Raw genomic sequence first — 16,344 nt, 5'->3', positions numbered from 1 at the left:
ATGAACTAGCCGGTGGTTTGCGAGAACAGGGAAGGGGGCGGAACGTCGGCAGGGGGTCAAGGGGGGCTCAGCATGCCCCCTCCCTTCCGCATCGCTGTGCTGGGGGCGCAGGGTGTGGGCAAGACTGCCATCGTGCAGCGCTTCCTCCACGATGACTACAGCGAGGCGCCTGTCCCGGCAACCAGCCGTGCCCGCCAGGTCCACCTGTCGGCTGCCGTGCTCAATGGCCACGTGCACAACTTGCAGATCACCGACTATCCTGCAATCACCAGCTTCCCCTGCAGCTCACTGCAGGTACTGTCCCACTGAAGCACAATAGTGATGGGAACTGATGTGTGTGGCAGGTTAGACATTGTAGCAAGGTGAAAGGTCCAGTTTAATGTCAGGAGATGAGGAGAGGAAGCCACTGTCAGTGGGTTCATCTTAATAGAGTGGTTTCCTTCTGCTTTGATGCTATTTGTTCCCTGCTATCTAAATGTATCTACATTAGCATAACATACACACACACACATAGATCTGACAGGAGTAGATAAGAGGACAACCTGCTCTCTGTATTCAACTGGAATGTAATTTCTCCTCAAGTTCAAATACACTGTATATACAACAGTATGTGGACACTTTTAAATGAGTGGATTCGGCTATTTCAGCCACACCCGTTGCTGACATGTGTATAAAATCAACCACACAGCCATGAAATCTCCATAGACAAACATTGGCAGTAGAATGGCCTTACTGAAGAGCTCAGTGACTTTCAACGTGGCACTGTCATAGGATGCCACCTTTCCAACAAGTCAGTTCCTCAAATTTCTGCCCTGCTAGAGCTGCCCCGGTCAACTGTAAGTGCTGTTATTGGGAAGCGGAAATGTCTAGGAGCAACAACAGCTCAGCCACAAAGTGGTAGGCCACACAAGCTCACAGAATGGGATGGCCAAGTGCTGAAGAGCGTAGCGCATAAAAATCGTCTGTCCTTGGTTGCAACACTCACTACCGAGTTCCAAACTGCCTCTGGATGCAACTTCAGCACAATAACTGTTTGTTGGGAGCTTCATAAAATTAGTTTCCATGGCAAAACAGCCTTACATAAGCCTAAAATCACCATGCACAATGCCAAGCGTCGGCTGGAGTGGTATAATGGACATTGGACTTTGGAGCAGTGGAAATGCGTTCTCTGGAGTGATGAATCACGCTTCACCATCTGGCAGTCCCACGGATGAATCTGGTAGTTTGGTGACACACTGTACACAGAGGTTGGGCTAAAATCCAGCCCTGGAAGTTTCTCGTCCTCAGTAGGCCAAGAGGTACTGCTGAGATAGTGGATGCCATCAACCCCAGCACTCAGAGGCATGTCTTGAATGTGACCAAGCGCCTCCTGTTGAACAAGTAGAGGCACTATCAGAACGGCATGATGCAGTTCTCCGAGGGTGTCCGAGAGAGAATCTAGCATTACGCCTTGGTACTATCTGAGTTGGCACCAAATAGATCCTTTTCTGATTGATCTTGAACCATATGTGTTGTGTTTGGTACCACTTGCAAAGCAGGTAATCATCTGTATAGGACACCTCAGCCCCTTGATTCTCAGTGGTGTGAATGTTTCCTCTACACACTTTCTGAAAGTTCAGGGAGCTAACGCAATCCCAAATGGTATTCATAGACTGTGCCTTCAAAAGAAAACCTTAAAAACCTCCTGTCCTGCAGGTCGACTGAGGTGAACCAGTCACCTTGATGAAAAGACAGAGACAGCATGTTGAATGTAAGCATATGCAACTTTGTCAGATAGCTGTTTATCACCCATCGCCCCAGAACTGGGGAGAACTACTCCCATTTTTTTGTGAACAAGGAAGTACCGGGTGTAGAAGCCAAGGTGGCTCTCTGCCGCATGTATAGCCCGATCGTTTCTTTGCATAATCAAGAGGAGATTTTCTGCTTTAGTATGTGTGCCGAGTCGCCAGTCGCTGCTGAGTCCAAAATTCTGCTTGAACTTGAGCCGGGGGGAGAGCCGTGGCATAACGGGCACTCGGGGGTAGAGTAGATTCCCTCCATCTTCCTTGAGAGTGAACGCATTAGAATGGGTCGCAGCACAAAGTGAAGGGTTCTACCCAAGAGTCTGTGCTCCACTGGAGAGGTGGCAGTCCAGAACTTGGAGTGAACTGTTGGCTGCCCTTCTCTGCACCAGGGGGCGTACCCCTAGGTCGGGCACCCCTTCTTCCCTGCAGGGGAATCAAATGGGTGGGACCTCGATGCGGCTGCAGAAAATTACAGTTTTCCCTATTGGCGGTGCCTGTTTGGGAATCCGAACTGTGGGGTCAATGCATGCTGTGTCACTGGAAGCCTCCTGCGGAAAGCCCTGGTGCCAGCGAATTGGTCTGGGTTAGGCTTTTTGATAGCTAGGAGATTATGCACCTCTAGCATCAAATCGGTTTGATAAACCAGCAGTATGGTTGTAACATTCAACTGCCATATAGGACGTGCGGTAGACATGTAAACCTTCTGGTAGATGGACATGAAGAAGTGTTCCCTCTTACCAGGGAGAGAAGTGCCTGTTCGTGACGAGAAACTGTGTTTGAGGTGGTTGGCCAGTGATGGCTTGCCGAGGCCCAGCTCCAGCATGAAATTCATGCTGGCAAAAAGTCTGGTTTGGACCTTGTCGGTCGAGGGTTTGTCCCAATTGCGTTTGGCTTCCGCTATGCAAGCTGAGATACAGTGCCTTGCGAAAGTATTCGGCCCCCTTGAACTTTGCGACCTTTTGCCACATTTCAGGCTTCAAACATAAAGATATAAAACTGTATTTTTTGTGAAGAATCAACAACAAGTGGGACACAATCATGAAGTGGAACGACATTTATTGGATATTTCAAACTTTTTTAACAAATCAAAATCTGAAAAATTGGTCGTGCAAAATTATTCAGCCCCTTTACTTTCAGTGCAGCAAACTCTCTCCAGAAGTTCAGTGAGGATCTCTGAATGATCCAATGTTGACCTAAATGACTAATGATGATAAATGCAATCCACCTGTGTGTAATCAAGTCTCTGTATAAATGCACCTGCACTGTGATAGTCTCAGAGGTCCGTTAAAAGCGCAGAGAGCATCATGAAGAACAAGGAACACACCAGGCAGGTCCGAGATACTGCTGTGAAGAAGTTTAAAGCTGGATTTGGATACAAAAAGATTTCCCAAGCTTTAAACATCCCAAGGAGCACTGTGCAAGCGATAATATTGAAATGGAAGGAGTATCAGACCACTGCAAATCTACCAAGACCTGGCCTTCCCTCTAAACTTTCAGCTCATACAAGGAGAAGACTGATCAGAGATGCAGCCAAGAGGCCCATGATCACTCTGGATGAACTGCAGATATCTAAAGCTGAGGTGGGAGACTCTTTCCATAGGACAACAATCAATCTTATATTGCACAAATCTGGCCTTTATGGAAGAGTGGCAAGAAGAAAGCCATTTCTTAAAGATATCCATAAAAAGTGTCGTTTAAAGTTTGCCACAAGCCACCTGGGAAACACACCAAACATGTGGAAGAAGGTGCTCTGGTCAGATGAAACCAAAATTGAACTTTTTGGCAACAATGCAAAACATTATGTTTGGCGTAAAAGCAACACAGCTCATCACCCTGAACACACCATACCCACTGTCAAACATGGTGGTGGCAGCATCATGGTTTGGGCCTGCTTTTCTTCAGCAGGGACAGGGAAGATGGTTAAAATTGATGGGAAGATGGATGGAGCCAAATACAGGACCATTCTGGAAGAAAACCTGATGGAGTCTGCAAAAGACCTGAGACTGGGTTGGAGATTTGTCTCCCAACAAGACAATGATCCAAAACATAAAGCAAAATCTACAATGGAATGGTTCAAAAATAAACATATCCAGGTGTTAGAATGGCCAAGTCAAAGTCCAGACCTGAATCCAATCGAGAATCTGTGGAAAGAACTGAAAACTGCTGTTCACAAATGCTCTCCATCCAACCTCACTGAGCTCGAGCTGTTTTGCAAGGAGGAATGGGAAAAAATTTCAGTCTCTCAATGTGCAAAACTGATAGAGACATACCCCAAGCGACTTACAGCTGTAATCGCAGCAAAAGGTGGCGCTACAAAGTATTAACTTAAGGGGGCTGAATAATTTTGCACGCCCAATTTTTCAGTTTTTGATTTGTTAAAAAAGTTTGAAATATCCAATAAATGTCATTCCACTTCATGATTGTGTCCCACTTGTTGTTGATTCTTCACAAAAAAATACAGTTTTATATCTTTATGTTTGAAGCCTGAAATGTGGCAAAAGGTCGCAAAGTTCAAGGGGGCCGAATACTTTCGCAAGGCACTGTAGCTGGGAGGAGTTGCTTGCTTGGGGCGGTGCGAGAGGGGAGTTTCCGTCCATCGTACCAGTCCATCTCTGCGCTGCCACTCCCCATGAGTTTGGGGCACTCAATATTGAGTCTGGTTGCTGCCCGTTTGCAGACATCAAGGAGCGAATATCTATCATCCGCCAACGATGCTCTGCTAAGGGTGAAATAGGGACTAGAGGTAACAGCTTGCAACTCTTCGTGCTCTTCTTCCTCTGCTGTTTGGAGGAGGTTGGTCTCGCCATCGCCATGGGTCTGTGAAGTAGTCTCCCTACCCGAAGGCAGTGTGTGAGATGAGCCACATAGGGCTGCTCAGCACACTCTCTGGCAGCAAAAAAACTGCCGGAGAGTGTTAGTGGTAAAAAAACCACAATGGATGCATGACTGGGGATTATTGAACACTGCTTCTGCGTGTTCGAGACCTAGGCAGACTTCCTTGCCAGCTATGGTTGCTCCGTATGGGCACGGTTGTGCTGGGACAGGGGCCGGGGTCTTGCTCGGTACCCATTGGGCTGAGCTAGCAGGCTCCATGGCTCCAAAAAACGGCTATCAAAGGGAAATGTAGAACAAAGGGAAACTTAACTCACGTTCGCCACTTGGGCTAGTAGCATAGCTAATTACCATAGTGCTAACCAGATAACCTAATTATTTAAAGGGATACTTCAGGATTTTATCACTAAAGCCCTTGATCTACTTCCCCAGACAGATTAACTCGTGGATTCCATGTTTATGTCTCTGCATCCAGTATAAAGGAAGTTAGCGATAGTTTCACATGCCAATGCCAACTAGCATTAGCGTAATGATTGGAAGTCTACAGGAACAGCTAGTATTCCCACAAGCTTCCAGTTATTGTGCTAATGATAGTTAGCAACTTGCTCTAAACTGCACACAGACATACATTTTTTGATCCACGAGTTCATCTCACTCTGTGGAAGTAGATAAAATCATTGCCAAAATCACAAATTATTCCTTTTACAATGTGAATGTAGCTAGCTTTCGCCTCGTGTTAGCCAAAGAAAGCTAGCTCTATGTTGATCTTGAGATGAACAAAAGTGTGGCTCTCATTCGGTAAGCAGAGAGCGAGCTAGTAATCCTACCCTTCCAGGTAAAAAAGCTAGTCGGTAGACTAGCTATCCAGGTTAGCTAAGCCCTGCAGCTAAGTTAGCTAAGTCTCTGCAACTAGCTGTGTGATGCTACAGTAGCTACCTAAGGAGACAAAGGAATAAAAATCAACGAAGCTAATTGTTACCCGAAGTGAAAACTTTCCTTTATGTAAAGTCACCCAACACAGAAGAGGAGAGCTAGCTAGAGTATAACTCTTTTGTGAGAAGAGAATGATCAGAGGGCGGCCGAGTGGCTCTTTAGTATTAAGGGAGGAGCTACCTCATTTGCCACTCGACCTGTCTGGGTCAGACAGATGTGTATGATTGGTTCTTCGAACTACTTAGAGTTTCTGGTGAATCCCACTGTGAGATATTGAAACAAATAATTCAAAGAGAACCCCTGTTTGGGGTAAAACTTCAATCACTTCACATTTCACACTCTACTGATAATTTATACAACCTGGTCTCAGAGCATTTTGCATGATTCTGTACGTAAATCTGATACACTCCATTTACAGTGAACAAAAATATAAACGTAGTACATTCAACAAGCCTCACAAGCGCAGACCACGTGTAACTACGCCAGCCAGGTCCTCCACGTCCGGCTTCTTCACTTGCAGGAACGTCTGAGACAAGCCACCCAGACAGATGATGAAACTGCGGATTTGCACAACCAAAGAATATCTGCACAAACTGACTGCAGTTTGGCATCGTAACCGACTTCAGTGGGCAAATTCTCACCTTCGATGGCCACTGATATGCTGGCGAAGTATGCTCTTCACCGATGAATCCCGGTTTCAACTGTAACCGGGCAGATGGCAGACAGCGTGTATGGAGTTGTGTGGGCGAGCAAACAGAGTGCCCTCTGTTGGCGGTGGGGTTATGGTATGGGCAGACATAAGCTAGAACACAATTGCATTTTATCAATGGCAATTTGAATGCCCAGATATACCGTGATGAGATCATGAGGCCCACTGTCGTGCCATTCATCCACAACCACCACCTTTCAACATGATAATGCACGGCCGCATGAAAATAAAAGAAAACCGCACACTCTAGGAGCTCAGATGCAAAAATGTAATACCAATGTTTCGACAGCCAAGCTGTCTTCATCTGGGTATAATCACAAACGCTGCGGGATAACTCGTTTTTATAGTGTCAAAAGACACAGGTGTCTGTAATCATGGCCAAGAGTGGCCTAATATCATTGGTTAATAATCAAATATTAAAATGTCATACAAAGAACAGCATACAGACAAATGGATAGCATACGATCATAGATTAATTTAGCTACACAAGTTTACAAACAATTACAATGGCAAAATCACAATAATCACAAGAATGGCTTCAGATCAAAGTCTACGTTGAGACCGAAGGGCGCAAGGGTATTTAAATTAAAGATCCAGGCAGCCTCTCATTTTAACAATAAATTATCAAGGTCACCCCCTCTCCTAGGGAGGGTGACATGTTCGATGCCAATATAACACAGAGGTGAAATTGAGTGGCCTGCCTCCAAGAAGTGGGCCGCAACTGGATATGCAAAGTTTTTACACCTAATGGTGCTACGATGCTCTGAGATACGTACTTTTAATTTGCGCTTTGTTTTTCCTACATAATTTTTACCACTAGGACAAGGACAATGCACGGCCCCATGTCACAATGATCTATACACAATTCCTGAAAGCGGAAAATGTCTCAGTTCTTCCATGGCCTGCATACTCAGTAGACATGTCACCCATTGTGCATGTTTGGGATGCTCTGGATTGACATGTATGATGGCGTGTTCCAGTTCTTGCCAACATCCAGCATTTTTGCACAGCCATTGATGAGGTGTGGGACAACATTCCACAGGCCACAATCAACAGCCTGATCAACACGCACATACAGCTAACATTAGCAAGCTAGCTAACGTTAGTCACATAGCTATAATTTGTAACATAACATACGTTTAGCACATTTGTTACAGATTGTATGTTTCGCAAATTCGTCAAATTCGTAACTTATAACACATTTTGAAAATGTGTAACTTATTGTATGTTTTTCAGTTTCGTATCATATAATATGAATTGTAATTCGTAAACATATCATGTGAAATGGAATGTCTCGGATTTGCGTACAGAATAATTATACGAAATGCTCTGAGACCAGGCTGATTTATAAAGTAATCAGTGTTTCATTTGCACTGTGGAGGTGCTTGAGGTGTTTTTGAAAAGCTATCCAAGGCAAGCGCTAGCTTGCAAACAATATTTCTCACAGCGAGGAGCCAATTATAAAGCAGAAATTAAATTACAAAAAGTTTGATTTCAATAAGAGAGCAGATTGTGTTGTGGTCATATTGATCAGACAGTAAGCTATGTTGCAAGTCATTTAAACAAATTAACTAGACTAAAATCATTCTCAAAAGCTGTGTGTGTGTGTGTGCGTACATGAGTGTGTACAGAATATGTGACAACTATTGGTCTCCATGCATCTATTTAAAATAACATTCCCAGACAAATTAAACATTTTTAAAACAGTGCCATCAGATTTTACTAGACATAGGAAAGGTTCATTTGTGTTGCTTCGTAATGAGAGATCTCCCTATGTCTTCTCTCCTCCCTCCTGTCTCCTTTCCTCCCCTTTCTATTCTTGCTAAAATGTTATTCTAGCCATTTTTATTCTCCTTTCTTCACTTTTCTATCTTCTTCCCTCACTCCTCCAGGAGTGGACAGACACCTGCTGCAGAGGAATCCGCAGCGCTCACGTCTACATCCTGGTCTATGACATCTGCTGCTTCGACAGCTTCGAATACGTCAAGACTATGCGCCAGCAGATCCTAGAGACCAGGTGAGGACACGGCCTGCATGACAAATAGGGACCAGCTCCAGCTGGCACCGGTTCTTTGAACAGATGTAATTACGGCTCGCTATGCAATCAGGAGCCCCCACCGCCACACGCACAGAGAACATTTGTTTAACATTTGGACTGAAATCAACATGAGTGGCTCAGAGTGCCATGGTCAAGTGTCTTCATAATCACTTTGGCTTTTCTTCACAATTCCTCTATTGTATTTTTTTCTCTATTGTACAAAAGTTCTTTTGAATTCGGTATCCAATGGATGTTGCTGGAAGTGAAAGGCAGTGTGGAGTGGTGTGATGACACCCACTCTACAGAAACTCACTATATACACTAGACACTCAGCAGACATTCACTCACTTGTTACAACAATAGTCTTTCACAGTGGTTATCTTATCATAATAAAATAAGTTGAGTCACAGTCTGAAAGAACCATTTTATTTCACCTTTATTTAACCAGGTAGGCTAGTTGAGAACAAGTTCTCATTTACAACTGTGACCTAAAGCAAATTACAATATAGCAATTAAACACTGGAGTGATAGATGTGCAGAAGATGAGTGTGCAAGTAGAGATACTGAGGTGCAAAGGAGAAAAGTAAATCAAATAAATAACAATATGGGGATGAGGTAGTTGGATGGACAATTTACAGATGGGCTATGTACAGGTGCAGTGATCTGTGAGCTGCCCTGACAGCTGGTGCTTAAATCTAGTGAGGGAGATTTTTGCAGTTCGTTTCAGTCATTGGCAGCAGCGAACTGGAAGGAACGGCGGCCAAAGTAGGAATTGGCTTTGGGGGTGACCAGTGAAATATACCTGCTGGAGCGCTTGCTGCTGGTGGGTGCTGCTATGGTGACCAGTGAGCTGAGATAAGGCGGGGCTTTAACTAGCAAAGACTTATAGATGACCTGGAGCCAGTGGGTTTGGCAACGAATATGAAGCCAGGGCCAGCCAACGAAAGCATACAGGTCGCAGTGGTGCGTAGTATATGTGGCTTTGATGACAAAACGGATGGCACTGTGATAGACTGCATCCAATTTGTTGAGTAGGGTGTTGGAGGCTATTTTGTAAATGACATCGCCGAAGTCAAGGATCAGTAGGATAGCCAGTTTTACGAGGGTATGTTTGGCAGCATGAGTGAAGGATGCTTTGTTGCAAAATAAGAAGCCAATTCTAGATTTAATTTTGGATTGGAGATGCTTAATGTGAGTCTGGAAGGAGAGTTTACAGTCTAACCAGACCCCTAGGTATTTGTAGATGTTCTGGATAGCGTCGAACAACAACATTGATGTATACGCTGATTCGGTGAGCGAGTTTATTAGCAAGTGCATTGGTGATGTTGTGCCCACGGCAACAATTAAAACCTTCCCCAACCAGAAACTGTGGATTGATGGAAGCATTTGTGCAAAACTGAAAGCTCGAACCACTGCTTTTAATCAGGGCAAGGCGACCAGAAACATGACGGAATACAAACAGTGTAGCTATTCCCTCCGCAAGGCAATCAAACAAGTTAAGTGTCAGTATAGAGACAAAGTAGAGTCGCAATTCAACGGCTCAGACACGAGAGGTATGTGGCAGGGTCTACAGTCAATCATGGACTACAAAAAGAAAACCAGCCTCATTGCAAACCCCGATGTCTTGCTCCCAGACAAACTAAACAACTTCTTTGCTTGCTTTGAGGACAATACAGTGCAACCGACACGACCCGCTACCAAAACCTGCAATCTCTCCTTCACCGCAGCCAACGTGAGTAAAACATTTAAACGTGTTAACCCTCGTAAGGCTGCCGGCCCAGATGGCATCCCTAGCTACGTCCTCAGAGCATGCGCAGACCAGCTGGCTGGTGTGTTTACGGACATATTCAACCAATCCCTATCCCAGTCTGCTGTTCCCACATGCTTCAAGAGGGCCACCATTGTTCCTGTTCCCAAGAAAGCTAAGGTAACTGAGCTAAACGACTATCGCCCTGTAGCACTCACTTCTGTCATCATGAAGTGCTTTGAGAGACTAGTCAAGAATCATATCACCTCCATCCTATCTGACACCCTAGACCCGCTTCAATTTACGTACCGCACCAATAGGTCAACAGACGACGCAATCACATTGCACACTGCCCTAACCCATCTGGACAAGAGGAATACCTATATAAGAATGTTGTTCATTGACTACAGCTCAGCATTTAACACCATAGTACCCTCCAAACTCGTCATTAAGCTCGAGACCCTGGGTCTCGAACCCCGTCCAGTGCAACTGGGTCCTGGATTTTCTGATGGGCAGCCCCCAGGTGGTGAGGGTAGACAACAAGTATCAGATATTACTACATGGTCAGAACTAGAATCACAACCATTTCATTATTAACATCTGCTAACCATGTGTATGTAACTAATAAAATGTGATTTGATGTCCACATATTCTAAGTCAGAACCGTCCAGAGTAGTGATGCTGGATTGGCGGGCAGGTGCTGGTAGTGATCGGTTGAAGAGCATGCATTTAGTTTTACTTGCATTTAAGAGCAGTTGGAGGCCACGGAAGGAGAGTTGTATGGCATTGAAGCTCGCCTGGAGGTTAGTTAACACAGTGTCCAAAGAAGGGCCAGAAGTATACAGAATGGCATCGTCTGCTTAGAGGTAGATCAGAGAATCACCAGCAGCAAGAGCGACATCATTGATGTATACAGAGAAAAGAGTCAGCGCAAGAATTGAACCTTGTGGCACCCCCATAGAGACTGCCAGAGGACCAGACAACAGGCCCTCCAATTTGACACACTGACCTCTATCTGAGAAGTAGTTGGTGAACCAGGCGATGCAGCCAATTGAGAAACCAAGCCTGTTGAAACTGCCGATAAGAATGTGGTGATTGACAGATTCGAATGCCTTGGCCCGGTCTATGAATACAGCTGCACAGTATTGTCTCTTTATCGATGGAGGTTATGATATCATTTAGGACCTTGAGCATGGCTGAGGTGCACCCATGACCAGCTCGGAAACCAGATTGCATAGCGGAAAAGGTACGGTGGGATTTGAAATGGTTGGTGATCTGTTTGTTAACTTGGCTTTCGAAGACCTTAGAAAGGCAGGGTAGGATAGATATAGGTCTGTAGCAGTTTGGGTCTAGAGTGTCTCCCCCTTTGAAGAGGGGGATGACCGTGGCAGCTTTCCAATCTTTGGGCATCTCGAACGATATGAAAGAGAGGTTGAACAGGCTAGTAATAGGGGTTGCAACAATTTCGGCTGATAATTTTAGAAAGAGAGGGTCCAGATTGTCTTGCCCTGCTGATTTGTAGGGATCCAGATTTTGCAGCTCTTTCAAAACATCAGCTATTTGGATTTGGGTGATGGAAAAATGGTGGAGGCTTGGGCAAGTTGCTGTGGGGGTGTGCAGGGCTGTTGACCAGGGTAGGGGTGGACAGGTGAGAAGCTTGGGCAGCTGTAGAAAAATGCTTATTGACATTCTCAATTATAGTGGATTTAATCGGTGGTGACAGTGTTTCCTAGCCTCAGTGCAGTGGGCAGCTGGGAGGAGCTAATCTTATTCTCCATGGACTTTACAGTGTCCCAGAACTTTTGGAGTTTGTGCTGCGGGATGCAAATTTCTGTTTGAAAAAGCTAGCCTTTGCTTTCCTAACAGCCTGTGTACATTGGTTCCTAACTTCCCCGAAAAGTTGCATATCGTGGGGGCTATTTGATGCTAATGCAGTAAGCTACAGGATGTTTTATGCTGGTCAAGGGCAGTCAGATCTGGAGTGAACCACGGGCAATATCTATTCCTGGTTATACATTTTTTGAACAGGGCATGCTTATTTAAGATTGTGAGGAAAGCACTTTTAAAGAATAACCAGGCATCTTCTACTGACTGAATGAGGTAAATATCCTTCCAGGTTAACCGGGCCAGGTCTATTAGAAAGGCTTGCTCGCTGAAGTGTTTTAGGGAGCATTTGACAGTGATGATGGGTGGTCGTTTGACCGCAGACCAATTACGGACGCAAGCAATTAGGCAGTGATCACTGAGATCCTGGTTGAAGACAGAGGTGTATTTGGAGGGCAGGTTGGGTAGGATTATATCTATGAGGTTAGCTGTGTTTATGGATTTGGGGTTGTACTTGGTAGGTTCATTGATCATTTGTGTGAGATCGAGGGCATAAAGCTTAGATTGTTGGATGGCCGGGCTGTTAAGCATGTCCCAGTTTAGGTCACCTAACAGCACAAACTTTGAAGGTAGATGGGCGGCAATCAAGTCACATATGGTGTTGAGGGCACAGCTGGGGGCAGAAGGTGGTCTATAGCAAGCGGCAATGGTGAGAGACTTGTTTCTGGAAAGGTGGATTTTTAAAAGTAGAAGCTCAAATTGTTTGGGCACAGACCTGGATAATAAGACAGAACTCTGCAGGCTCGCTCTGCAGTAGATTGCAACTCCACCCACTTTGGCAGTTCTATCTTGTCGGAAAATGTTATAGTTAGGAATGGAAATTTCAGGGGTTTTGGTAGCCTTCCTAAACCAGGATTCAGACACGGCTAGGACACCAGGGTTGGCAGAGTGTGCTAAAGCAGTGAATAAAACAAACTTAGGGAGGAGGCTTGAAATGTTAACATGCATGAAACCAAGGATTTTACAATTACAGAAGTCAACAAATGAGAGCGCCTCGGGAATGGGAGTGGAGCTAGGCACTGCAGGGCCTGGATTAACCTCCACATCACCAGAGGAGCAGAGTAGGAGTAGGATAAGGGTACGGCTAAACGCTATAAGAACTGGTCGTCTAGTATGTTCGGAACAGAGAATAAAAAGAGCAGGTTTCTGGGCGCGGTAGAACAGATTCAATGCATAATATACAGACAAAGGTATGGTAGGATGTGAATACAGTGGAGGTTAACCTAGGCATTGAGTAACGATGAGAGGTATTGTCTCTAGAGACATCAATTAAACCAGGTGAGGTCACCGCATGTGCGGGAGGTGGGACAAGAGGGTTAGCTGAGGCATATTGAGCAGGGCTGGAGACTCTACAGTGAAATAAGACAATAATCACTGACCAAAACAGCAATGGACAAGGCATATTGACACTAGGGAAAGGCAAAGGTTGCTGATTGATCATAGGGTCCAGTGAGTAGCTGGGCGGGCTGGAGACATGGCGATTCAGACAGCTGGCGCACCGGGGCTAGCAGATGGGCATTCAGGGGACGTCGCAACGGAGGAGCCTGTTGAAAAAAAAAACTCAGGCGGATTACGTCGGTAGTCCAGTCGTGATGGATCGGCGGGGCTCTGTATCGGCAATAAAAGGGGTCCTGGCCAATTGGCAAAATAGGTATTGTAGCCTCATGAGTGGCTGATGGACCGCTTCAGCTAGCCGGGAGATGGGCCAAGCATAGGCTAGCTCCAGGCTAATTGGTGCTTGCTTCAGGACAGAGATGTTAGCCAGGAGAAGCCAATCGGATAGCAGCTAGCTAGCTGCGATGATCCAGGTGAAGAGGTTCAGAGCTTGCGGTAGGAATCTGGAGATATGGAGAAAAAGAAGTCCGATAAGCTCTGGGTTGAATCATGCTGTGCAGACTGGCAGGAGTTGGCCGGGCTAAAGGTTAGCTGAGGATTGCTAGCAGTGGCTAGCTGACTACTAGCTAGTAGCTAGTTAGCTGCTGTTGGGGGTTCTGGTTCTAAAGTAAAGAAAATTGCAGAACCATACCACATTGGGTCAGGCGGGTTGCAGGCGAGTGTGTTGAATTTGGGGTTAAGAAAAACATAAAAAAATGTATGCGAAGAAAAAAGATATATAAAGATGTATACACGGGACACGACAAGTCGAAAACAAAGAAGCCTGACTGCTACGCCATCTTGGATTTCAAACTGCTATTGTAATAAAGACCTTGTAATATCTAACGTAGAATAAATTAGTTGTAATTTTTCATAACACACCATGGTGAAAATGTATCAAGGCATATGAGTTATTGTAGATTTGGCCTAAACAATCCTCTCGGCCTCAGTTATTGGAAAGTCAATAACGCTTCCTTTTGAATTTGCAAATCGTATCACCTTCGTGGCACGGGGATGTCAAAGTGGACGTCACAGCTGTTCCAGAGGTGACCGTAGGGTCAGGGTGACGGTTACCTGTCATTGGCAGCAGTGATGGATGTGAGGTGTAGTTGGCCTTGTTGGCTGCCGTCACATGGTGTGTGAGCATGAGGCCTTCAGTTAGCGCCCACTCTGACAGCGCCACGTGGCCAAGGCTACACAGAGGCTAATGGTGTCAGTGACAGCTCCTTTCACAGCCATTCATCTCCCAGTCATCCATCTATGGCGTGGGCTCACCCAGTTATTATTATTATTATTATTATTACACACAAATTATTTAATTTGTTTGATTTCCATGCTAAAGGTTTTAGCAGTAAATTCTTGTAAAATCAATGTTTGGAGCAGTGGTCTACATTTAAAAAAAATCAATACGAGAAGCAGAGTGGACAATCTCCCTCCATTGTCCTTTGCACATATTGTTGTCCCACACCATCATGTTGTTCATACTGTTAAAATTGAGCCTTTTGCTTTTAAAGGAACTGACAGCTTAGGAAAAGGTATTTATTTCCTAGAAAAGAGGGAACTATCATCATATGGAAGAGACAAAAGCTGAATGCAGAGGCTTGAGGATGGGGAGAGGAGAGGAGAGTGACATCCTGGGTTTTACTCACGTTTATCTGACGAGGAGTCCCGGGATAGCAGGGAGAGCCCAGTGACAGCTTGTCAGTAAGATTCCAGACAAAGCCAGGCGCTGTAGACAGAACAAATGCATTAACCAAGCCTAGTGGAGCAGTGAAGGAGAGACGGGGAATTACAGTCAGCCACAACAGAGAATAGAGAAAAACACACAATGAACACTCACCTCAGAAACCCAAGGTTTCAAACTTCCTCTGTAGGAGCTACCAGCATATTACTTTGACAAGATGTGGATCTGTGGAATTTTAAAATTTCCCTCGACAATAACTCAAGGTTTCTGTCAAGGTGTACTTTCGTTCGTAAATTTGTTGAAAATGTCTGGGTTTTTGGTCATGAATATATCCAGAAACAGCCCTTTATTCTCTCCTTACGAAGAGTCAATTTTGGCCAGGGTTAACAGGGCAGGGGATGTGATAACCCTGCTTTAATAGCATCAACTATAACATCATAAAAACCCCTCAGGATATCTTTTTCAGATTTCTCTTGACTGGGAGTCAAGGTTCAAATCTTGGGGTACAAACCTGTCAGTCAAAGCTAAGCCTTGCTTTTATGTTATGCTGTGTTTCTGTTTAAATGGCTACAGAAAAGGAACCACTGTGTGTGCCTGGCTTTAGCTGACCACAGGTGTTTAACCTCTCATACTCACTGTTTTTGTCTCTCTTCTCCTTTTTCCAGGGTGGTGGGCACAGGCGACACGCCCATCCTGATTGTGGGAAACAAACGGGACCTGCAGTGGGGGCGTGTCTTCCCCCGCCATAACGTGTCCGACCTGGTTAGGAAGAACTGGAAGTGCGGCTACGTGGAGTGTTCAGCTAAGTACAACTGGCACGTGCTGCTGCTGTTCTGGGAGGCTATGCGCAGTGTGGTCTGTGCCCGCTGCAAACACATCCATGCCACCATTCGCTTTCAACGGGCACTGAGGAACGAACGCTGCGCCCTCATGTGATTTACTCAGTGACGAGGGACGGGCACCGGAGTGGCATTGAGGGCCATTGGTACAGAAAACCTCATTCGGAACAGCTGAGAATTATTGATGATCACTGTGACTGACTACCATGAGTGACCACATTTCTGCCCAATGTGAAACTACAGTATTAAACACCCCTCTGTTTTGCTGCTGATACATGACGACATACAGTGGGGCAAAAAAAGTATTTAGTCAGCCATCAATTGTGCAAGTTCTCACACTTAAAAATATGAGAGAGGCCTGTAATTTTCATCATAGGTACACTTCAACAATGACAGACAAAATGAGAAAAAAAAAAATCCAGAAGATCACATTGTAGGATTTTTTATGAATTTATTTGCAAATTATGGTGGGAAATAAGTATTTGGTCACCTACAAACAAGCAAGATTTCTGGCTCTCAC

The 16,344-nt window shown here is 45.1% G+C and overlaps 1 pseudogene; it reads left to right on the top strand.

Moving 5' to 3' along the window:
- On the top strand, nucleotides 1–15,921 carry LOC135547976 (ras-like protein family member 10B; annotated as a pseudogene).
- The last annotated feature ends 423 nt before the right edge of the window (nucleotides 15,922–16,344 follow it).

Source organism: Oncorhynchus masou, chromosome 11 (assembly GCF_036934945.1).
Source record: "Oncorhynchus masou masou isolate Uvic2021 chromosome 11, UVic_Omas_1.1, whole genome shotgun sequence".
NCBI classification, from domain to species: domain Eukaryota; kingdom Metazoa; phylum Chordata; class Actinopteri; order Salmoniformes; family Salmonidae; genus Oncorhynchus; species Oncorhynchus masou.
This window is presented reverse-complemented; position numbering and strand designations above follow the sequence as displayed.